Genomic DNA, 25,020 nt, shown 5'->3' with positions numbered 1-25,020 from the left:
CTGCGGAGCAGACTGCAAGGCATCTAGGACCGAAACGCTGGAGCAACTGTCCCCAGGCAACGGGCCCTTACAGGTGTGAACAGGGTGAGACAGAGACTCATCTGCAGAAGAAATAGTGACATCAACAGGACAAACTTTATTAGGCATATTAAATTTACTTTTGACGCTGCATAGTCGAGAACTTTTCCCCATAGCAGGGTCACAGACGGAAGATCTCAAAGATCTGTTTCTAAATGACAAAGGATCCCACACATCCTTGAGGAAACCGGCAGACTCATGCCGATCACAATCTGCAGGAACATCCGAGAAACGGGCATCAGATCGCACAGATTCAAACTGCACACTGTCAGGAGCGAATCCTTCAGGATTCGCACAGGAATCAACCACAGCGGCACACTCATTCATTTCAGATTGCACAAAGTCAAGACTCACATGCTTTACCCCAGAAAGGCAGGAACAATCATCCGACAACGATGTCTCTTTATTGGAATCAATTGGTTGGTGTGTGTGCAACTCATCCAAAATCGTTTGCCATACATAGATCACCAGATCCACATCATCCTTGTCACATTCATCGGAATCAATCAGAAGGTACATAGAGTCAAGACAAGCATTCAAGACATCTTCGCTTTTTGCGATGTAAAAATCAAAATCGAATTCCTCCAGCAAGGCCCCGATTTCCCATGAGGCAAATGGCGGTTCGAACAACCCAGTATCTAAATAATCTCCATATGGGTGGGAATCAGGAACGAGTACAGATTTTTTAACTGCTTTAATGTAGTGTGCGATCCTACCTATAGCAGGATCCACATAAGCTTTGAATTGGGGCAAAAAAGCCGGAGACGGAACAACATCATTACAAACATCAATAGGAAGTGTTTTATTCCGATGCTTGCGTTTTTTAGTTTTTCTCTTTTTCGCCACTTTGCATGTCTGCTGTTTAAAACCTGAAGTGGCAACAGACACATTGAACTGATTGTCATACTGAAAGGTTTTGCATGGAAGGGAAAGATCAGCTGGCTTATCAGCAGCTACACACTCAATCAGAGCAGGTGGTAAACTAGGCAGTTTAAACCAGTGAGAGAATATCACTGCAAGCAACTGATACAGATTATCATTCCAAGAATTGATTTTTAAGAGATTATATGCCCAGGTGAACAAATCGTCTTTTAAGAGCACATAGGCAAACAGAAGAGCCGACGTGGACGGATCAGAAATCTGAAAGGTGGGATTCAGACAAAACCTCACACATTCAGAAAGAAATTCCGCCTTGGTCTCTGAATTAAGCCTTTTAAAGCTCTTAAAGACACAGGACCCAAACTCGACAAAATCGTACAAATCGGAATTTCCATCTACACTGGGGTTTTGGGTTGGGCTGTTCATACTGTAACGATTGTGGAACTTTCCCCGTGATCAGCGCACAACGCGTGCGCTGACACGGCGGAAATCCTCCACAAGCGTATAATTTGCAGGAACCCAGCAAAAGGTGCTACGCACCCGTAGAGGGAAAATTCCTGTCGGCAGATGGCGCTGGGGAGTGCAGAGGAACCAATCCTCTGTACCTCCACAAATGCCAGACAGGAATTGTACAAAACGCAGAACGCAATCGCAAGAGAGGCGATTGCGAATGAGAATGAGCAAAGGGACAGGTTGTATGTGTGTGTGCCAATCCAGTCGCCACCCCGCAACCGCACACACACAACAGCAGATATGAAATAGGAACGCGATCGCGAGAGGTGCGATCGCCAGACGAGACACAAGGCAGATCAGAACAGAATACGAGGTTAGCAAAGGCACAGCAAATAATACAATGAGGAGATACGGAAAATAACAAATGCTAGCTAACCGCGAACACCGCACTCATTCGCAACAGTGCACGCGGTTATGCGCGGTCTCCACGTGATAAGCACAATAGAGACAAGCACGCCTAACTAACCATTAACAGACAAACATGAAACAGAGGACGCGAGCGCTTGCTCAACGTCCACCTCACCGAGCCTCCAGCAAGCGCAGCAGACAGACACACGAAAACAGGGACAAGCGAGAGACAGGATCCACAGCACCAGCGAAAAGTGGCCAGCGCGATCCAGGCACAGAGCAGCAGAACAGAAGGATCCCCAGCGCCAGCAAAAAGCAGCCAGCGCGACCCCAGGAGACAGAACAGAAGGATCCCCAGCGCTAGCGAAAAGTAGCTAGCGCGATCCCAGGAGACAGAACAGAAGGAACCCCAGCGCTAGCAAAAAGTAGCTAGTGCGATCCCAGGAGACAGAACAGAAGAGATAGCTGGTAGCAACCGCTGCACCAGCTATACTCCAAGAACAGAGATCAGAACCATTTCCTGTCAACCACCATAGGGACAGGACAATGGCAAACAGGCAAGACAAGACAGAACAGACAAGACAGAACAGGCAATACAGATAATACAATCCTAACTACACTAGGGAAATCTGCCTAGCGCAGATTCAAGAATTACTCTAAGCTGATGTTCAAACAGAGAGCAAGGCTGACACCCCACCAGGAGTGTTACATAGGACGAAATCCTTATGAACAGCGAAGCATTGTGGGAAAGACATAGTACTTATAGTACACGCCTCCAATGAATGTGGCCAGGCAATTTGCATGACAACGTATGCAAATTCCTCTGCAAGCACAAGCTGCAAAACTGACAGAAGGTCTTCTTTCCAGAGTCCTGCAGCATGCAAACCTACACAATGGTCAAAAAGGCTGGCTGCCTGCACAGGCAGCAGAGCAAATCATCACACTGTGTCAATTGAAAAAAATATGTGAATCGATAGTATTCCTTTAAGGCAAACACACAGCAGCTAAATGGCATATACTTATTGGCACATGAAATCGAAAAGAGGTACAGCGGAGGGTCGACAATCCTTTGGCCCTGCAATCTGGGCTTTGTCAAGATGGTCTCGCGATCTGGGCTTTGTCAAGCTGGTGTTGACAAAGCCTAGATTGCAGTGCAAAACGATTATCGACCCTCCTCTGCACCTCTTTTTGATTTCATCTGTCGATAAGTATATGCAATTTTAGCTGCTGTTTGTTTGCTTTAAGAAAATTAATTAAAATATTAAAGTTTTTACTTGATTGAACAAGCGTGTTGCTCCCGGATATCATTCTTCCTTGTATTTCTAACTAAGCTGTCTTCTCTGAATTTGAATGTTGCACCACAAATTTTTGAAATGATTGGTTAACAAGAAAGCATTGGTGTGCACTACACTTTGTCTCCATGTGATAATACTTACGTATACTGAATGTACATGTTTATGTATGGTGTGCCCACCTGATGCTACAGAAAACCAGATTCAGTCAACCTAAGGAGACATTTAAGAGTTGACCTTATTGATATCCCCAAAATATTAAAGTCCAGGTACAGGCAGAGAAAACATATACTATGACACATATTGTCTTGTAAGCATTAAGTGTCTTTTATGGCTTAGAAATGTCTAAATAATTTCATGTTCTCCATGGTGTCTGAAGTAGTGTGTAGAGCAAACAATTCTCCTAATATTCCTTCTCCTGCAAAGAGAAGATCAGCTGAATCCACCCACCTCCTCCTTCTGCTGAAAGAAATTGACCCTTTGTGGATAGCACTGCAGCTACAGTTCCTCCCCACTCCAAGTGCAGTAAAGCACTGAACCATCCCCGCACCTCCAGTGTGTTTATAAAAATGATGTGTACTTCTTATAAACCTGCTTTGCAATAACAAGAAACTTTTTCTCACTGATTATTTTTAACCCTTTTATGAAGACACTGTAGAGAGTGTGGAAAGTGTTAAATGCTTTTCTAAACACTGAGTGCTGGAGTTTTTGCCAGAAAGATTTAATCTCTCAGAAATGGGAAGAGATGGGAGGAGTCAAGTTATGTGAGCTCATTGTGAAAGACTGACGCCCCCTCCCAGAAACTTCTTGACTACCTCATATGAGTAATGATGATAAGTTTGCACCATCAGGTTGAGAATAGAGCTAGAAGAGCCAGCCAGCCATGTATGCTGTATGTGGTAATTTGGATCCCAGGTGAAGCCACTAGAAGAATATTGGTAAAATAAGGGGTACTGATGTGCTTCTTGCCCAATTTTGAAAAGGGTTCATTCTGAAGATTTTAATCCACTTTACTCCAAGGGGAACTATCTTCTATATGCAAAGGTCAAAAACCTTCCAGAGCTACCAAGTACCAACTATCTTCTGCAAATTCCAACAGTGCTAGGTACCCTAACATACTGTGTATAAAGGGCAACGTCATATTAAAAGTCATGCTACCTTTTCAGAAAGAGGGCATATCTTGGGCATAGTAATATAACAGAAAAATAATGAAATGATGCTGGTTCTTTTTGTGTGTGTGGCAGATGATTGGATTTAGAGTAAAAGCATATTCAATTATCCGAACATTGTAAAAATACAAGGCTCCCAAATAAAAAGGGTAGATTTCAACATATAGTAGCTATATCTGAAGCAGGTGGCAGTGGTCTTGTGCAAAGCTTAAAGTGAACCTCCAGGTGTTTCTTTAACTGTTTCACAGCATCAGAACTTTTTTTCTTTTATACAAGCCTTATTTTTAGCTGCACAGAAAAAAACTGCCCGGGCATTTTTCCCCTAATGCTGTGCAAAGCATGATGGGATTTCTGATGTTTTTGTTCTCGTTCTGCTGTTTTGGTGCAATTTTTTTTTTTACATTTTGAATTTGACATTTTGAAGCCTAGCACGTGCAGCTGGGGGGGGGTGATCAGGACACAGGACAGTTGGAACTGTGTCTCCTGCTCCCTGTCACCTCCTTTCAACCAAAAAGATGGCTGCCCCCATGACAAAGATGGCAGCCCCCATGAATCACAAACATTTGCCTGTTCTTTTAAAATGGGGTGGGTAAGAGATTATATTATCTATCTATTGTAATTAACATAACTAATGTAACTTAATGACAGTATGTTTGTTTAGGCTGAAGTTCCCCTTTAAATAGGAAAAAGTAGTGTCACCTACTGGTGCAGTTTTTCTGGCAGTGCTGTGTTAATCACAAGACTAGGAGAACAGAGCTATAATTACAATACTTTCAGAAGCCATAGCACCCACATATTAGTATTTTGTGTACTTAGCAGCTTGCCAGGAGTTACACATTAATGTAACAGCTTTTTCCATGACATTACATAAACATAAAAATCCAAAGGACATTGTACTTCTGCCACTCCTCAGTACAGTGTGTGAGACGATTATATCACACCGTCATTTCTTTCTGGGTGTTGCATAACGATTTTTTTTATAGAAAACAATAGTATCATCTGTCAACCTGTCTATAGCCACCAACTGTATAAATAACATTGAATCTTATTCATAAAGGGGCAGTGGCAATCACCTTGTAATATACCACCTACCCGATTATAAATATACACAAACATTCTTTAATTGCTGCAAAAGGAAATGAGTTAGCAGAAATTAGTGAAGCATGTTCTGTTCAGATGTAATGAGATACACTTGGCACAGGAGATCATCAAAGCTTGCATTCCCATAACACACCACCGTGACACATGATTTAAACAGTTAAACAGCCAACTCAATAAAGATCCCAAAACCCCCATTTGTTTGGCAACGAAGCTTAAAAATGTTCACGTTATCCGGAAAGGTCAATAATTCCCAAAACCTTCTCTCGAGAGCTGCTCAACAAGACAACCTTTCAGCCATGATGTCCCCTGAAGTCTTTTGAAGTGAAATGCAATTTTACCATAAAGCTTCCTTTTGTCTCTTACTACATTGATGTATGTCCCTTTTTCTTGATAATAATCTCTTAATGAATTATTGCCTATGCTATACAAAGAGATTGTTTTAACTTAACCTGTCACATGACAGTTCATCCTTATTTGGGCAGGACAATTACGCAGCAATGTAACATGACATTTAAGGGGTCATGGCATGTGTTTGATGCCAGCTTCCCTTCGCTGATCATCACAGAGTAAATTATAATGGAAACCGTAATGATACTGTTTAAAGGTCAGTTACTCTCATTGCTAGCAGTGCCAGCTTCCTGTTTAGTTACAATGTTTTAAACATTGTGGAATACATCTGGTGTTTAATAATTGCAATTTGTGTATGTTTGACTATAATAAATAATGAGCTGATTTTACAAGAATGTATTTACTAATTCCTTCACAGGGTGTATAGAACAATGTGAGAATTATGTGCAACCTTCTTGATTGAGTTTCTTTTAGTACACTCTTCAGTGCTGCTGTAACAAACTTACCTGGTGTGGTCTCTGCAAGCTGCTCTGATAGTTTGGAGCAGCTGGAGCAAGCTTCCTCTTCCTCTTTGATCAAAGGCATCTCCGGCTTCCCTGTATACAGGACAAGGTGAACACCGCTCTACTCCACCACTCTTAACTGCAGTGCTCGACCTGGGCAGCAAATCCAAAGTACTAGGAAGAAGAGGAGAGGTCCGTACTTGTCAGTAAAACGTAAATCCTTTATTATGGACATATCCAAGAACAACCATGGCAAGCGTACAGAGCTGTATACTTGAATCCGTCTTCCCTGTAGACGTGAATCAGAATGATGGCATCCCCGCCTCCCCTATAGATGTGGGTCGGCGTGTTGGTTCTGGCAGGATGCGCGCAGCTCAGAGCTGTCTCTATAGGCTGAGGAGGCGTGTCTGATGGGGTATCAGCGGTGATGTCATCAGCTGACACCTTTTTGCAGGAGGTGCTGTCATTTCTGGGGGCTAGAATTGTACTCTGCTCCTGGGTATTTAAGGCCAGAGTATTCACTTGCTCGTTGGCCTTGATACTAATCAGTTCGCTGGTTCTTGGCCTAGCTAGTGAGACGCGAGAGCTACATTAATATATTGTGTAGACGCACAATATACTGTATATGTACTCTAGTTAGTCAGTCTTGTATTTTGTAGTTATATTATATATTATCGTAATATATTGAAGTAACATCTTATTGTATATTTATCTGTGTACCGACGTTTGCCTGCCTCTTGACCTCGCTCTTGTCTCATCCTTCTGTACCACTGCCATCTGATACACGTGTTCAACTTGGCCTGTCCCTGACTTCGTTATTGCCTGATCCTTACAATACGACTGACATCTGACTTGTGTATGACCCTGCCTGTTTATTAACTACGATATTGCCCTGCTACTCTGTACCTCGATACCTCTAACTTTGTGTACGACTACGGCCTGATTCTGACTACGCCTTACGTACTACTGTTTGTGTATACACTTGTACGTTACCTCATCACGTATCAGCATGATAGCTGCTTTACCTAATTTTTTTTATGCATAGACTGCTTGTTTTATAATCTAAAACAAGCAGTCTATGCATAAAAAATCATGTCACAGCATTTCTCTTCTGTTTTGGTCAGGCCTTTTGACAAAGCTAGCCTAAAATACTAAGTGGATTGCCAGGACAAAAAAAAAATCACTATAGACCATACCACTCCCCCTTCTAAATATTCCTAGGCTGCTGCTTATAAAGTTAAAGGCAAGTCTAATACCATATTTCTATCTTTACCTAGCATTGACATGAGAGCTGCTGTTCTTTGTCCTCCAAATGTGGGATGCTATATCCCAGGTGAACGACTCAGTACTTTGCATTGCCTTATGTGAAGCAGCGCGGCCCATGCTTCTACTGAAACTGCCTCTTGTCAGGCTCCTGGGGGGAGCTAAACAACGTGGCCATAAATTGCAGGGAATCATATACCCCTGTTTTTGGAAGTTGACAGGGTGGTAAGGTCACATTGTATGCCAACCTGCTACCTGCCTTTATAGAGATACTTTACAGTTGCATGAATTATTTTTTTGCTTAAACATAAGTAAGTATAGACTTACTTAGACTAGATATTTAAGCAGTAAAGCATCCACACTACCATTATGATTGACTGTTGGTATTACATTATCCAAAGTAAATGCAAAATTTTACAACAGACATTATCAAACACTCAGAGCTTTTCTTGCTCAAGAGCACCTGAGTTCAAGTGCACTGTGTCCGGCAGAAGTCAGACAACCAGACTGAATTCTCATCTCTGACATTATTGTTGACTATGCCCATGTCCTATCTCATGTGATCAAAAGCAAAAAGAAAACTGCACTCTAATGGACAGAAAAGACTGTACACTTAAGCTGGGTCTATACGCGTAGATGACGCTCCGATGTGTCTTATCAATCGAGCCGCTGATGCGGCTCAATTGATAAGATCCGACAGGTCCGATCTTGCCACCGCCGATTCCCTGCTCGTTCCCCACGAGCGGACAATGGAAGGGAATCGAGTGGAAGATAAGCAGTGCCGGCGGGGATGAGGGTGAATCGAATCCGACGCACGCGCGGGCGAGCGGGAACACGGCACGCGCGGGGATACGGAAGAGGCGATCCGTGGCTAATCGAGCCGCCGGATCGCTCCGTGTAGACGGAGCATAAAGAAGGGGATCACAGCTTACAGTCCAAGTCAGCAACTCTTCAATACCCCAACATTCCAGTATAATGCCCCTGATAAGTCACTAGGTGACAAAACGCATAGTGTACCTAATGGTCATCAGCATAATTGTGCTTAATTTCACTAGTTCTGCCCCCTAGCACTCACAAGAATGGCTATATTGCACGTGGCCTTAAAAGTTTGGACACTCCTGACCTAGGAGAAAACTTCAGAGAAAAGGTGAATTGGATTGTGCCCAATATGTATTTATTTGTTTGAAGACTAGAAACCCTAGAAAACAAGAAATATGCAAAAATAGGGGAAGAAGAGCTAATGCTTTTTCACATTGCCGAATGTGCTATGATTTTACTAGGTAACAGAGACAGAAGTGCTATAAGCTGGTTATTTATATATGCTGACAAGAGACATGTCTCATTAATTTATGCTCTACAGTTTGAGATGCAGTTTGAGTTACACCTAACTGTAAAGCTGTTTTTAAAGACTGACTCATAAAGGCAATGCATGTAAATAGCATAGATGACAGCATTATAGCTTTGAACCAAAGTTTCATTTTTATTTTGTTATATTTTCCTTTATAAATTAGATTATTATAGTTAAACTTAAAATACTTAAAACACTTAAAAAAAGAGGAGTGCTCTGTGACACTCTAATTTTTCACACAGAGAGGAATTTCTTGATGGATTAGATTTCAGAAGAATGACCTCAGATACAGATATAATATTGCCATTCGTCCAAACCAGGAGACTACTTTTATCTTAGGCTGGGTTTACACTGGCAGTAAAAAAATGAACGGAATGGATCCCAATGAATGCAAATGGATTCTATGCAAAGCAACAGGATCTGTTCACATCAGTCCGTTTATAACGGATCCATTCTGGCTGTTGTGGTTAATGGAATGCAAGTTTTGGTCCCATACGACTTTTCTGGATTGGCCTAATGAAGTGGATGGTGACAGAGTCCAACAGAATCAATATGAGAATGGACAGAGTTAATTCTCGCCATGTACATTTTGCAAAATATTCACCTGCCGGAGGCGCATGCGCGGCGCTGACTGGTGTGGATGTGATCCCCAGCCGCTCTGCTCCGGACCTGCATAACCTGCCTTAAAAGTACCTCATTTCGAGCACAACATCGCCTCAAACCCTACCTCCAGGTCTGGTGACATGTCCAGGAGGAATAAAAACAAGAAAAACAACTTCCCGGACTCCACCACAGCAAACACACCGCGGACCTCCCCGGTTTCCACATGCGCCACTACCCTCAAGATGGCGGAGGCTCAGCAAGACGCAGAACAACAAGGCCCAGCCTCTCCAGTGCAACGCTCACCTCCCAAAAGCAAGGAGAAAAAGAACCAGGGCTCCCCTCCATCTTCATCCGCAAACCAGGAAGACCTTATCTGAAACATCCAGAGAGTCTTCAGGGCTGAGCTGAAGGAAGCGGTTCGCGATATCTCGCTCCAGCTACGGGAGATCGAAGGTCGGGTCGCAGATCTGGAAAAGCAGACAGACGCTATTACCGTTGCCCTGGCCGAGGACAAGGCACAAATGGATGACCAAGCCACCAAGCTAGACAGCATGGAATTAAAGTTGGAGGACCTCGAGAACCGCAACCGTCGTGCAAACCTCAGGATTCGGGGTCTCCCAGAGACAACCACGGATCTCCCGGCCGCAGCACTCGCCATCTTTAAGGCCCTCCTGCCACAAGAAGACCACTCACAATTCCGCATGATCCAGATTCATCGCGCCCTGAACAAGCCACGTAACCCTGACTTGCCCAGGGACGTGGTCCTCAAACTACACTATGAGGAAGTCCGCGACCTGATCCTGCGGGCGGCTCGGAACCTTACGCCGCTTCCAGGGGCCCCGGACGGCTTCCAACTTTTCGCTGACTTGGCTCCGATAACGATACAGCGGAGACGACTCCTTCAACCTATTACCCTATCCTTACAAAAAGCAGAGATCCGCTATAGATGGGGTTTCCCCTTCTCCCTGTCGTTCCTGCACAGCGGTAGGGAGTTTTCCTGCTGCTCACTGGAAGAAAGCCGCAAGCATTTGGAATCGGTGGGAATCCCGATTGAGCCTATGACACTTGCCCCTCTTCCACAGAAGGCCCCCAGGCCAACGAAGGTCTGGTCTACAAAGGCGCCGCGCTCCCGACCATCCCAGACGAGAGATGCCTGAACTAAAGGCGAATACCCTTCTCCTCCGGCAGTAAGTACTTTATCCACCATGGGGGGACTGCACACCCTGTCCCCTATATCTGGGCCCACAACAATCTCTCCTAGTTTATTCATGGAACATTGGTGGACTTCCACATCCCTACTGTCCTAGAGAGCTATGCTGTGACACTCCATTTGCTTAGCCGCACACCTATAGCCAAGCCACATGCCCCACTTGCTTTAATCCCACTTCAGTCCCCGACCATCCTATAATCAGCTCACTCCTAACCAGATGACGCTGACCGCATGCCCTAAAGACATTGATCGCACATGGGGGCCTAACGCTGAACTTTGGCATTTCCTCTACAGGCTACACGGATGTCCAACCGCTGGTCCCTTAGACCGCCATGGCACATGGACACTCACTGGATCACACTTGCTGAAAACTGTATAATTCATGTTGAATGTTGATTACCCTGTTTTACTCCGTTATAGGTTTACATAGCTCTATGCCGTGTCACCCATCCCCCCCTTCATATATACATCTTTGATAGTTTACGATGTTTCATTAGCTGCAGTTTATAGCAAATTTATATTTAGATACCGTATGCAAGGTTTAAGCAGACTCTGGATTTAAGTGCTGCCTCACTATGACAATCTGCACCGCTGGTCCTGTATTATCCCCAGCTGTGCCTTTTGCCTCTAGGAGCGTTTTTTTACTCTAATCAAGCTGAAACTCACCCAGCTTGTTCTGTCCTACACCTTCATAAGTTCTGTTTTATCTGTTTCCCCTCCCCTGTTTGTTTTCTGGTTACTGACATGTCCTACGGTCTTCTAACGCAAGCGCTTGACACTCAGAATCTCTTATTTATTGAGCATACCCTTAAGCAGCCTAGTGATACTAACATAATCAAATGGCTTCCCTAAACATTATTTCCCATAATGCCAAGGGCCTTAATTCACCTACAAAAAGGAGAAAAGCATTCATAGACTATCAAAAATGTCGTCCTGCCATCATATGTATACAGGAGACTCACTTTTCTAACAATTCCATCCCAAGATACTTTCATAAAAATTTTCAGAGATTCTATGTTTCAACTGCTGCCAAGAAACACAGAGGAGTCATCACCCTAATAGCTGACTCCCTCCCATTACAAATTGAAAAATCCATCTCAGACGAGGAAGGTAGATTTGTCCTTATCCTAGGTTCCATACAGAATACTCGCATCTGCCTGACCTCTACGCCCCCCCTGAGGCCCCCATCCAGGCCATCAAAAAAATACTGACATATATTACAGACCTAAATAACACCCAAATCATCTGGGCAGGGGACTTTAACATATCTCCGAACCCGACTCTAGACAGATCTAACCAAACAACTTCCCTCAGACATCAGCGCCTAGCACAGCAATTAAGAGACCTGCTAAAGCCTTACACGCTAGTCGATGCTTGGAGAGAGTTCAACCCCAATGCTCGCGGCTACTCTTTCTACTCGCAAGCTCATCATTCTTATTCCCGCATAGACGCTATCCTGCTTTCAGCATCTCTTATACCAAATCTAATATTTGCACGTCATTCCATAACAGCATGGTCAGACCATGATGTTGTTTGGATGGCATGCTCTTCCGTGTCTACCCCCATTTCTCGACCCCCATGGAGGTTGAATGAGACCCTCCTGACAGATAACGAGAATGTCCTGGATATTGAAGAGCATCTATCAAATTACTTTAAAGATAATGATATAAATAACATTAAACCCGACATTCTCTGGTTAGCACACAAGCCTACCATTCGGGGTCACCTCATCAAAATTGCATCTATAAACAAGCGAGCTAAAACAGAAAAGCAGCTCCAACTAGAGCACAAACTATTCCATTTAAAAAATGCACATGCACAAAACCCCACCTTATTCCCCCTCAAACAGATTGAGGACACTACAACCCAAATCAATATTCTCCTATCTACTAGAGTGGAAAAGGCCATTAGATGGACCAAGTCCAAGATATACTCTCAATATAATAAACCTAGCTCTTGGCTAGCTAGAAAGCTACGTGAGGTCCAATCCATTAACAAAGTCCTTCAAATCAGGTCAAAACAGGGAACGGTTACATCTGACCCCCTCAAAATACATAAAGTATTTTCTGATTACTATAAATCCCTCTACGCAGCTACACAAGATAATAAAGCACTCCCCGAAATAGGAGACTTCCTAAGCTCAATCCGTACCCCCCGCCTACGTTTAGAAAGCGCAGCTACCCTAAACATTCCAGTTACTGATCTTTAGGGTAAAGAATGCAATTAAAAAATTGAAGAATGGGAAGGCTCCCGGACCCGATGGCCTAACCGCCATATACTACAAAAAGTTTGGACGTACGTTGGTCCCCTTCCTTATGAAATTCTTTAATTCCATATTAAACGGCAAAACCCCAGCCCCGGAATTTCTCCAATCCATAATTACAGTTATTCCCAAACCAAAGCAAGATCACTTAGATGTAAAAAATTACAGACCCATTTCCCTCCTAAACCTCGACTACAAGCTATTTACATCTATACTGGTTGCGAGGCTAAATAAAGTCCTAGGCCCACTAATACACAGGGACCAAGTGGGGTTCAGTCCCTTACGCCAAGCCCCAGACAACCTTAGAAAAGTAATCAATCTTATACACGTAGCTAAAAAGCAAAAAGCACCCACAATTCTGGCCTCCCTGGACATGGAGAAGGCCTTTGACACCATCAATTGGCCCTTCATGAGGGAGGCGTTGGGGAAGGCAGGGATAGGGGGAGCCTTCTTACAAGCCATAAATTGTCTTTATTGCTCCCCAAAAGCCACCCTGAAGCTGCCCACCGACTCTCCTGAGGTGGTGCAGATTCAGAGGGGCACGCGACAGGGCTGCCCCCTGTCTCCTGCGCTTTTCGCTCTTGTAATAGAGCCCTTGGCCGAAAAAATGTGCAACTCCCCTGACATCCAAGGAATTAAAATAGCTGGACATGAATACAAAGCGAATCTCTTCGCTGACGATCTGCTCTTAACGCTCACCTTCCCGCACACCTCACTACCCAACCTATTTTCTCTTGTTAAGCAATTTGGACGATTATCGGGCCTACAACTTAACATCAATAAGACAGAAGTGCTACCAATTAACCTCTCTCTGGAGGTGGCCTCTTCGTTGGCATCTTCTCTAGGGGTTAAACTCCAATCAAAATACCTTACTTACCTGGGGATAAAAATTTCTTCCAACCCTGCAGAACTATTTGATCTCAATATAAAACCTATGACAAACACCCTCAAAACAGACCTGGGCAAATGGGTATCCCCGACCATATCATGGACTGGACGCATACACGCCATTCGAATGACCCTTCTACCCAAAATTCTCTACCTATTTCGATCCCTTCCAATATTTATCTCACAAAATTCACTGAAAGACCTGCAATCACACATATTTAAATTTATATGGTACAACAGAAAGAGTAGGATCTCGCGAAAAATGATGTGTTGGAATAGATCCAGAGGAGGCCTAGGTGTTCCCGACCTATATAACTACTACAGAGCCTCACAGCTCGCTCAACTATCACAACTCTTCTCTGAACATAACACCCCATTGTGGACACAAATCGAAAACAGCTTACTAGCACCTTATTCTCTCCCAGCCCTCATGTGGTCAACCAAGGGCCTACCATCCAAATCTAGAGACGCTTCACCACTATCAACCCATTCACTGACTGTATGGAACAAACTCAAGAAAACTAAAAAGTTACAATCAATATCTCCACAACTAACTTCCCTATTTGGTAACCCTGATTTCCCCCCGGGACTGGACGGGAACTCCTTCCGTTGGTGGAAAAACAAAGGCTATCTCCTCCTTAAGCATTTCCTGATAGATGATAAATGCCCAACATGGACACAGTTCCAATCTAAAATCAACTTTCCCCATACAGAGTTCTTCTCAGCGATCCAAATCTACCACTTTATAAAATCACTCCCCACACCACCCTCGAGTGACCCCCCCTAGGTCTACCTTCGAACTCTGGTGCCTTCACAGACCCTTGGAGGGAGGGCTAATCTCCCACCTATATTCAATACTTTCCCAACCCCTCACGCCTTCCAAACTGCCATCTATGGTTAAATGGGAATCTGATTTACAATCAACCCTCTCCTTAAAGGATTGGACAAAATGCTGCTTGACCCTCTCTAAGGGAAGTAGTTACTATTCACACATAGAAACCAACCTTAAAATATTATATCGAACTTATCAGGTTCCTGAAAGGGTCCACCAATATGACTCTTCTAAATCGAGTCAATGCTTTAGAAACTGCGGTAGGACTGGCACCCTAGCCCATACATGGTGGTTTTGCCCAATTTCACGCAACTATTGGGACCAAGTATCGGCTCTTATTAATTCAGTCCTGGAAAAGTCCCTCCCTCCCGACCCTTTTCTCCTTCTATTAGGCCATAAACCGGTAGGCTGGAAATACCCGCAACACAGGCTTGCTCAACACATAGCCAAGGCAGCCAGAATACATCTAGCCAGACAATGGCTCCAACCAAATCTCTCTATAACCCAAACTAAAGAAATCATTAACGAAATAATGATTAATGAAAGGCTAAATGCTATTGTGAATGACTCAACCATTCCATTCACCAACACCTGGCAGCCTTGGCTATCATTAGCCGAAACCCAAAACTTGAGACAGTCTGTTTTATCTGTCTAGTTCAGGCACTACTAGGCCACTGTTGCCATTCACTAACTTTACCTATAATTCTGATTTGTTGATACTGCTCATGTAGACATGTCATTTTTGTTTAAACCTTGTTTAGCTTAATATTGTGAAATCAGTCCCATCGGGACAAAAGTAACTTGTATAATCTGTTATAAGTCACGCTTAATTTTCAATAAAACCCTTTTGAAACTAAAATATTCACCTGCCACCATCCATTTGGGTCCTCCAACAACGACACCCATTCGGGTCCCTGCATGCTAGAAAAGCAGGTATACCAATCCCAGAGCCCCATCAGAAGCATCAGGCTACAGTTCGTTTACAATAAACCAATGGGAATCCTCCCTCCCTAGAAAGGATTCACATTGGTTCACTGAGTAGTGGACCAATGAAAATCCTTCCTGGTGTTCAGGGAGGATCCCCATTGGTCTTTTGCTAGCCAGTGGGAGCCTGATGCATCGTTGGGGCTCTGGAATTAGTATACCAGCTCCTCTAATGTGCAGGGACCCTAATGGATGGTAACAGTGGCAGTGGAGGAATGCAATAACAGGTACTGAGCGGGTGGCAATTCAGAAACTGATGCCCAATGTAACAAACCGATCTGATCTGTGTAGTGGGAACCCAGCCGTGGACTATCCTATGTCGAGTTACCGAATAGCCTTACAACTGGAAGCCACATGAGTAAAAAAGAAAATAGTAGATTTATTGCCAGAAGAATTTCTACCACACGACCTGTGCAGAGGCAAAATTCACACTGGAGAGATCTGGGGATGATTATCATTGTAATTGTATCAGTAGATAAAACAGAGATGTCTGTCTCAAGATGCATATGCCACCACCCCTCCTGAACCTTCCCTCCCCTCCGCTCAGTGATATACTCCCTGATGGGCAGAAAGTATGTCACTGGGATTCCCGTCAGACCGCACATGCATGCCGTACCCCGCTCCCATCGTCCATTGACTTGTATTACTCCATGATCCGTGGGTTAGACAAGGTTCATGTGGTACCGTGCTGCAGACTTTGCAACAGCACTGCAGCAATTTGGATACTTCTGTCGCATCCACTATTCAAGTCTTCATAGACTGGCATGTCCCTTGCTATGAGCTGCCACAGGAGAGAGTACCGCGTTGTGACGCAAGACGTTCAGTGTCCAAGGGGCCTCAAAGATTGCAAATGTATCATGATTTATTCATTACTTGGTACTTTAGAGACATGGACACCAATGAAACATGTGATTTGGTCAGTTCTTTGAATAAGACCTGCACATATTAATGTTGCTACATATGAATGTGGATGGTAATTTGTAAATTGTGGCAGTGCAACAAATGAGTTAGAATTATCCATATTCCTGTTTAAATACAGACGTGTCTGAGTTTGATGGGTCATCAACAATTCAATACTTATGGTACACCTGTCATGAGAGAAATATGAAGGCTGCCTGGCTGACCCCTTTGAAATGTTAGTTTGGCTGTAATACTGATTTCCTGGCTATATTAGTTTATAGATTACTCAACTGGAGGAAGCAGATCAGATGTTCTGACCTTAAAGAGAAACTCCGACCAAGAATTGAACTTTATCCCAATCAGTAGCTGATACCCCCTTTTACATAAGAAATCTATTCCTTTTCACAAAGAAGACCATCAGGGGGCGCTGTATGGCTGGTATTGTGGTGAAACCCTTCCCACAAGAAACAAGAAAAGTACGTACTCTTGGCAGTTTCCTGTCTGTGAACCTTGCTGCATTGTGGGAAATCGCTGTTTACAGCTGTTTCCAACTGCCAAAAAAACATGCAGCAGCTACATCACCTGCCAACAGTAAAAATGGCACCATGTAATAAATGTCAGAATGTAAATCAGGGATTTACAAGATTTTACAATGGGCAAACACTGACTTAAATCATTTATACATAAATATTGTAAAAATTAAGCACTTAAGCACTTTTTTTTATTACATTATTTTCACTGGAGTTCCTCTTTAAGAGTGTTACAGTTAGGTTGAACTTCAGAAATGACACTCTGATCTGCATAGCTGACAGATTCAGAAAGTATTCCAGTCTGAGGATTACCACTATAGTCAGGTAACTACCATTTTCAGAAGGTGGCCAGCAATTATATTTATATTTCATATTAAGATCCAGATACACTACTTATTCTGTTAGCAATGACATTCAAATGTCAACCTACAACAGGATATTTTAACATGCTATGGTCAATTGTATTTTTCATCAGCCTGATAGGGATCAGATTTATGTAAATAATCTTACCATTGTTAAAATTCTCTTTTTTTATGTATAATTTGTGGTAATATATGTGCATAGAGGCAGTCAAATTTACTCATTCCCTATCTTCTGGACCTACCTGAGTCTTTGCAATTGTACAGCATATCACATATCTCAAAAAACAGGACATTGCATCTCAATAGGTTTCAAGAAAATAAAACAGGTTTCTTGTTGCCTAGCAACCATAAATGGGACATGGGCTCAGGACATCACCATCTCATTGTTATGAAATGACAATGGTACCCCAGCTCCAGAGGAGCTCCTTAGTTCTGTCAGCAGCCATATGCTGTAAACATAGGCAGCTGGCGCAGGACCTCTAATCAAAGGGGCAAAACATTTTGCCCATGCACAGCATACTCACTATAACACTAGCTGCACTTACTGCAATTAACCTCTGGTCACATGTCTTATGTGGGTCACTTGCCATTCCTGAGCAAGTACAATAATTAGAGCTACCAGCATAGCATGTAACGTCTGTTACCAAGGAGGAGGCCAAGAGGAAGAAACCGTGGTAGTAAGCATCAAGTAAGAAGTGGGGGAAGAGAGGAATAACTAGGAGAATTGGATCAAGACATATCATGCACTTACTAGGTCTGGTCAGGAGAAAGAGGAGGTGGTGTATAACAAGATGTGTAACCCGACATAGGCAGAATTATAAATGAACAGGAGAGGAGGCATCTGCACAGCAGCAAGATCCTGGGGGTGAAAGCAGTGGCGTAGCTAAGGAGCTGTGGGCCCCGATGCAAGTTTTACAATGGGGCCCCCAAGAACGCTATACATAACAATTGGTACGGCGCACAAAAACTGCCAATGGCAACTACAGTGTCAGAGGTGCAGGAAAGGAATGGGGAGCAGTTTGTTAATGATTACCACTATTCATAGCATCTATAGAAGTGATTATTATGAGCACAGGACCAATAGAGAGCTAATACTGTGTGGTTGAGTGAGGGCCCTACGGGGCCCCTCTAGCCCCAGGGCCTGATGCGGTCGCAACCTCTGCATCCCCTATTGCTACGCCCCTGGTTCTATCTTAGTCCTAATTTGTAACCCCCCATCACTAATGACAACTTCCTTCACATCCAGGGGATGAGAAACAGTTTGTTAATGATTACCACTATTCAAAGTATCTATAGAAGTGATTATTATGAGCACAGGACCAATAGAGAGCTACTGAAGTTGAGGGAGGGCTCTCGCCCCTCCGCATGCTCCCACGCTCATTACCGCTGCCGATTGCTAGACAGAAGAACAATGAATGGGAACAAAGTTCCCAATTATTGAGCTAAGTCCCTGTGTAAATGGCCGCGGCCATCAATGAGATGGCGCCATCATTCACAAAAACTGATACTTACACGTCCAGGCATTACTTCCTGTTTGCGTAGTAATACTATGCATAGGGAAGCTATGCACGAGGACATCTTGTGGCCAAATAGTAAAATTAAATGTACAAAAAAAATTTTTTATTGAAAATATTCTTTTACATTTAAAAGTAACCCCTTACCTCCCACACTCACCAATAGGTATACCAAAATTTGTTTTGTAAAAAAAACATAACACTATACAATTAAAAAAAATACATAAATAGTTATGGGCTTGTAATTAGTGATGGACACAAAACTGAAAAAAATGCACCTTTATTTCCAAATAAAATATTGACGCCATACATTGTACTAGGGAAACATTTTAATAGTTGCAATAACCAGGGGAAATGGGCAAATAAAATGTGTGGGTTTTAATTACGGTAGCATGTATTATTTTAAAACTATAATGGTCGAAAACTGAGAAATAATATTTTTTTAAAATTTTTTTCTTATTATTCCCGTTAAAACGCAGTTAGAATAAAATAACTCTTAGCAAAAAGTACGCCCAAAAGAAAGCCTGGTGGCAAAAAAAAATAAGCTATAGATTGTTTTGTTGTGATAAGTAGTAATAAAGTTATAGGTGCATGAATGGAAGGAGAAAATTGCTCTGGTTTTTAAGGGGAAAAACCCTTGGAGGTGAAGTGGTTTAAGTACCTCCTTTTTTATATTTCAACATTCACAAAGAAGGTTGAGGGCTTATTCACAGTGGGATGTTGCGTTGTAATGCGACGTTAAAGTCACAACGCAGCATTACAACTGAACCCCCCCCAAAAAAAGTGGTAACACACATTAACGCTGTGTTACCGTCGCATACAGTAGGTACAATAAAGCATACAGGCAATGAAAAGTATGCTTACCTGTACCTGGTAACGTGTGCATTTAGAGGTAGCGCGCTGCAGCAGTGCAATACCATAACGCTAACTGTTATAATGTGACACTAACGTAGCACTGTGAGCGTCCCATAGGATTATCATTGCAGTGCGGTAAGCTGCGTTATAAGACTTTATGACGCAGCTCCGCAACGTCCCACTGTGAATGTAGCCTGAATGTTTTACTGTCTCTAATCAGTAACAGCCTATTAAGTGTCTCAGAGTTAAAAATACATGAACTATTGACCTTTTTGATGTGTCCCTGTCCTCAGAAGTTGTATTGTGCCAAGAAAAGTTTTATGGCTGTAATTAGCTTAGCAGTGATGTTTACTATATTCCCAACAAGGTACAGGCAAGACAGAAGATGTCACTTCCATGCCTAGAAATTAACTATTTCAGGGAGCAAAATAAAACAAGTAAAACAGTCTAGTTATTAAATGTTTTGTACTGTACATACACATGTTTATCTCATCATGTTACATATTGCCTCGGGTACACTTTAACCTCTGATATTTCAACTGTTGCCTGTGACTGGAAAACACACATTGCTTCAGCGAGTGTATTTTCAGTACTTACACATCATCTACATATTACACAGCACAGGGAATCTAATCTTTCTTCTAGGGCAGTCAGCATGTTTGGAATGTGAGAGGTGAGCACACATGCAGACGTGGCATCTCATGTGGGAACTGGGAACTGGAGCTTTCAGTCTTCTGACTGGTAGTCCTCTTATTTTACCAGAACTTAAGCTGTATCATCAAAAATAATCAGATGTATGGCTCTCATCCTTTTGATACAAGCTTTAAAGAGACACTGAAGCGAAAAAAAAATATGATATTATGATTTGTATGTGTAGCACAGCTAAGAAATAAAACATTAAGATCAGATACATCAGTCTAATTGTTTCCAGTACAGGAAGAGTTAAGAAACTCCAGTTGTTATCTCTATGCAAAAAAGCCATTAATCTCTACGACTTTCAAAGTCGTGGAGAGGGCTGTCTTTTGACTTTTATTATCTCAACTGTAAGTAAACAGTTTTCTTTTTATCTGCCAGAGGAGAGGTCATTAGTTCACAGACTGCTCTGAAAGAATCATTTTGAATGCAGAGTGTTGTGTAATCTGCACATATTAGATAATGATGCAATGTTAGAAAACACACTATATACCTGAAAATAAAAATATGAGAATATTTTCTTTGCTGCTAATCTTCTAGTAGCTATTCATTGTACACAACCAATTCACTATATCATATATTTTTTTTCGCTTCAGTGTCTCTTTAAACAGAACATGAAGTGAGGAATATGGAGACTCCCATCTTGATTTTCTAATAAGCATTGCCAGATGCCTTCTGCACTGATGCCTTGTCTCCTACACTTAAAGAGAACCTGAAATGAAAATAAAAAGTCAAAATAACCATACAGAGGTCATACTTACCTCCTGTGTAGTCTATTACTCAATCTCTTTCTCGTCTCCTGCGTGCCATTTGTCCCCTGATCAATGGAATTCTCCGTCCTCCATTTTACAAATGGCCATTACCCCCTAATAGCTTCCTGGTCAGCACACTGTTAAACTGTAATATCACACACGTGAGCCATAGGGAAACATGGACATTAACTTGCACATTCAGTTGTAAATGACAGCTGCTGATATATAACTGACAGCAACTGGTATATTTCAGTTCTGACAAAATATTGTCAGAACTGGAAGGGATCACTGTAAGAATAAATGGTGAGCTTCTGTGAGGAATCGACAGTGAGGTAAGTATGTAATATTCTTTTGCAGCTACATCATGTGTTTATTTTAAATAATTTGAATCCAGAGGATCCGCACTCAGTGAACCAAGTCCATTTTAATTAGATATAGTGACACAAATCCATTCCATCAACATTGGATTATTTTAAATAATTTTCCTTGCTTCAGGTTCCCTTTAAAGTCACTGTCCCAGAATGAGCATACAAGGTCAGAGCAGGTGCATACATTTGGGCACTGTTGTCATTTTCTTGATTGCATAACATTTAGAACTAATTATTGGAACTCAAATAATTGGCTTGGTGAGCTCAGAGACCCCTTACCTACATACACAGGTGAATCCCATTATGAGAAAGAGTATTTAAAGGGGTCAATTGTAAGTTTCCCTCCTCTTTTAATTTTCTCTGAAGAGTAGCAACATGGGGGTCTCAAAACAACTCTCAAATGACCTGAAGACAAAGATTGTGCGCCATCATGGTTTAGGGGAAGGATACAGAAAGCTGTCTAAGAGATTTCAGCTGTCTGTTTCCACAGTTATGGAACATATTGAGGAAATGGAAGACCACAGGCTCAGTTCAAGTTAAGGCTCAAAGTGGCAGACCAAGAAAAAGCTCAGCTAGATAGAAGAGACGAATGGTGAGAACAGTCAGAATCAACCCACAGACCAGCACCAAAGACCTACAACATCATCTTGCTGCATATGGAGTCACTGTGCATCGTTCAACCATTCGGCGCACTTTACACAAGGAGATGCTGTATGCGAGAGTGATGCAGAGGAAACTTTTTATCCGCCCACACCACAAACAGAGCCACTTGAGGTATGCTAAAGCACATTTGGACAAGCCAGCTTCATTTTGGAATAAGGTGCTGTGGACTGATGAAACTAAAATTTAGAGTTATTTGGGCATAACAAGGGGCGTTATGTATTGAGGAAAAAGAACACAAGCTATCAAACCTGAATGAACTACAGATGTTTTGTAAAGAGGAATGGTCCAAAATACCTTCAACCAGAATCCAGACTCTCATTGGAATCTACAGGGAACATTTAGAGGCTGTAATTTCTGCAAAAGGAGGATCTACTAAATATTGATTTCAGTTCTTTTTTGTGGTGCCCAAATGTATGCACCTGCCTCGTTTTGTTTAAACAATTATTGCACACTTTCTGTAAATCCAATAAACGTCATTTCACTTCTCAAATATCACTGTGTTTGTCTCCTATATGATATATTTAACTGACATTTTTTATCGTAACAACCAACGACTTATACACGAAAATCATGACGATTAACAAGGTTGCCCAAACGTTCGCATCCCACTGTATATATACTAGTGACCTTAGCCCATTTAAAAATGGGCTAGGTCTGTCAGTAATCCGCCATGCGCGCGCATGTCTCCACCCCTGCGCACCCGCCATGCGCACGCCCGCCGCGGTCGTGTCCTCCGGCTCTCGGCAGTGTCTCTGCGTCTTGTCTAAAAAGCACTGACACACGGACAGACGCAGGGACACTTGCCTATTATTAGGTGGGATATATCTACATATATATATATATATATATATATATATATATATATATATATATATATATATATATATATATATAGATTAGCATATTGGGATAAAGTTCATTATTTTCTGTACAGTACTGATAAACATTAGACTTTCATATATTTTAGATTCATTACACACAACTGAAGTAGTTCAAGCCTTTTATTGTTTTAATATTGATGATCTTGGCATACAGCTCATGAAAACCCAAATTTCCTATCTCAAAAAATTAGCATATTTCATCCGACCAATAAAAGAAAAGTGTTTTTAAAACAAAAAAAAGTCAACCTTCAAATAATTATGTTCAGTTATGCACTCAATACTTTGTCGGGAATCCTTTTGCAGAAATGACTGCTTCAATGCAGCGTGGCATGGAGGCAATCAGCCTGTGGCACTGCTCAGGTGTTATGGAGGCCCAGGATGCTTCGATAGCGGCCTTAAGCTCATCCAGAGTGTTGGGTCTTGCGTCTCTCAACCTTCTCTTCACAATATCACACAGATTCTCTATGGGGTTCAGGTCAGGAGAGTTGGCAGGCCAATTGAGCACAGTAATACCATGGTCAGTAAACCATTTACCAGTGGTTTTGGCACTGTGAGCAGGTGCCAGGTCGTGCTGAAAAATGAAATCTTCATCTCCATAAAGCTTTTCAGCAGATGGAAGCATGAAGTGCTCCAAAATCTCCTGATAGCTAGCTGCATTGACCCTGCCCTTGATAAAACACAGTGGACCAACACCAGCAGCTGACATGGCACCACAGACCATCACTGACTGTGGGTACTTGACACTGGACTTCAGGCATTTTGGCATTTCCCTCTCCCCAGTCTTCCTCCAGACTCTGGCACCTTGATTTCCGAATGACATGTAAAAGTTGCTTTCATCCGAAAAAAGTACTTTGGACCACTGAACAACAGTCCAGTGCTGCTTCTCTGTAGCCCAGGTCAGGCGCTTTTGCCGCTGTTTCTGGTTCAAAAGTGGGTTCATGCTTCCATCTGCTGAAAAGCTTTATGGAGATGAAGATTTCATTTTTCAGCACGACCTGGCACCTGCTCACAGTGCCAAAACCACTGGTAAATGGTTTACTGACCATGGTATTACTGTGCTCAATTGGCCTGCCAACTCTCCTGACCTGAACCCCATAGAAAATCTGTGGGATATTGTGAAGAGAAGGTTGAGAGACGCAAGACCCAACAATCTGAAAGAGCTTAAAGCCACTATCGAAGCATCCTGGGCCTCCATAACACCTGAGCAGTGCCACAGGCTGATTGCCTCCATGCCTCGCCGCATTGAAGCAGTCATTTCTGCAAAAGGTTTCGCGACCAAGTATTGAGTGCATAACTGAACATAATTATTTGAAGGTTGACTTTTTTTGTTTTAAAAACACTTTTTTCTTTTATTGGTCGGATGAAATATGCTAATTTTTTGAAATAGGAATTTGGGTTTTCATGAGCTGTATGCCAAAATCATCAATATTAAAACAATAAAAGGCCTGAACTACTTCAGTTGTGTGTAATGAATCTAAAATATATGAAAGTCTAATGTTTATCAGTAGATTACAGAAAATAATGAACTTCATCACAATATGCTAATTTTTTTAGAAGATCATATATATATATATATATATATATATATATATATATATATATATATATATATATATATATATATATAGCCAGTTGCCTGAAGACACAAATAGAGTCATCTAATGATGCACAATGGAGTGAGGGCTATATAACACAAACAAAGGCTGCAGATAGACAAGCATCATGATCTTGACCTGTCTGTTGCTCAGAATGAAACATCGTGAGCAGCTGAATGTCTCTCATCAAACTCCGCATCACATAAAACACGACCTGTTATTGAAATCCCTTTTATTTGAGAGAACAGGGAGATAACCTGGTTCAGGGCTCAGAACAAAGGCATT

At 42.3% G+C, this 25,020-nt stretch overlaps 2 protein-coding genes across 2 annotated transcripts in view; one reads left to right on the top strand and one right to left on the bottom strand.

Moving 5' to 3' along the window:
* The window catches only part of AP4B1 (adaptor related protein complex 4 subunit beta 1), a 247,618-nt gene extending 229,917 nt beyond the window's left edge, over positions 1 to 17,701 (bottom strand). The window contains exons 1-2 of the mRNA XM_068269704.1: positions 17,657 to 17,701; positions 6,235 to 6,405 (exon numbers count right to left, since the gene is read on the bottom strand). The gene's annotated coding sequence lies outside the window, so the exon portion shown is untranslated. The remainder of the gene's footprint in view (positions 1 to 6,234; positions 6,406 to 17,656) is intronic.
* DCLRE1B (DNA cross-link repair 1B) overlaps positions 1 to 25,020 on the top strand; it is a 209,046-nt gene that overhangs the window by 152,047 nt on the left and 31,979 nt on the right. The gene's annotated exons all lie outside the window — the stretch shown is intronic.

This window comes from Hyperolius riggenbachi, chromosome 2 (assembly GCF_040937935.1).
Source record: "Hyperolius riggenbachi isolate aHypRig1 chromosome 2, aHypRig1.pri, whole genome shotgun sequence".
Taxonomy (NCBI): Eukaryota; Metazoa; Chordata; class Amphibia; order Anura; family Hyperoliidae; genus Hyperolius; species Hyperolius riggenbachi.
This window is presented reverse-complemented; position numbering and strand designations above follow the sequence as displayed.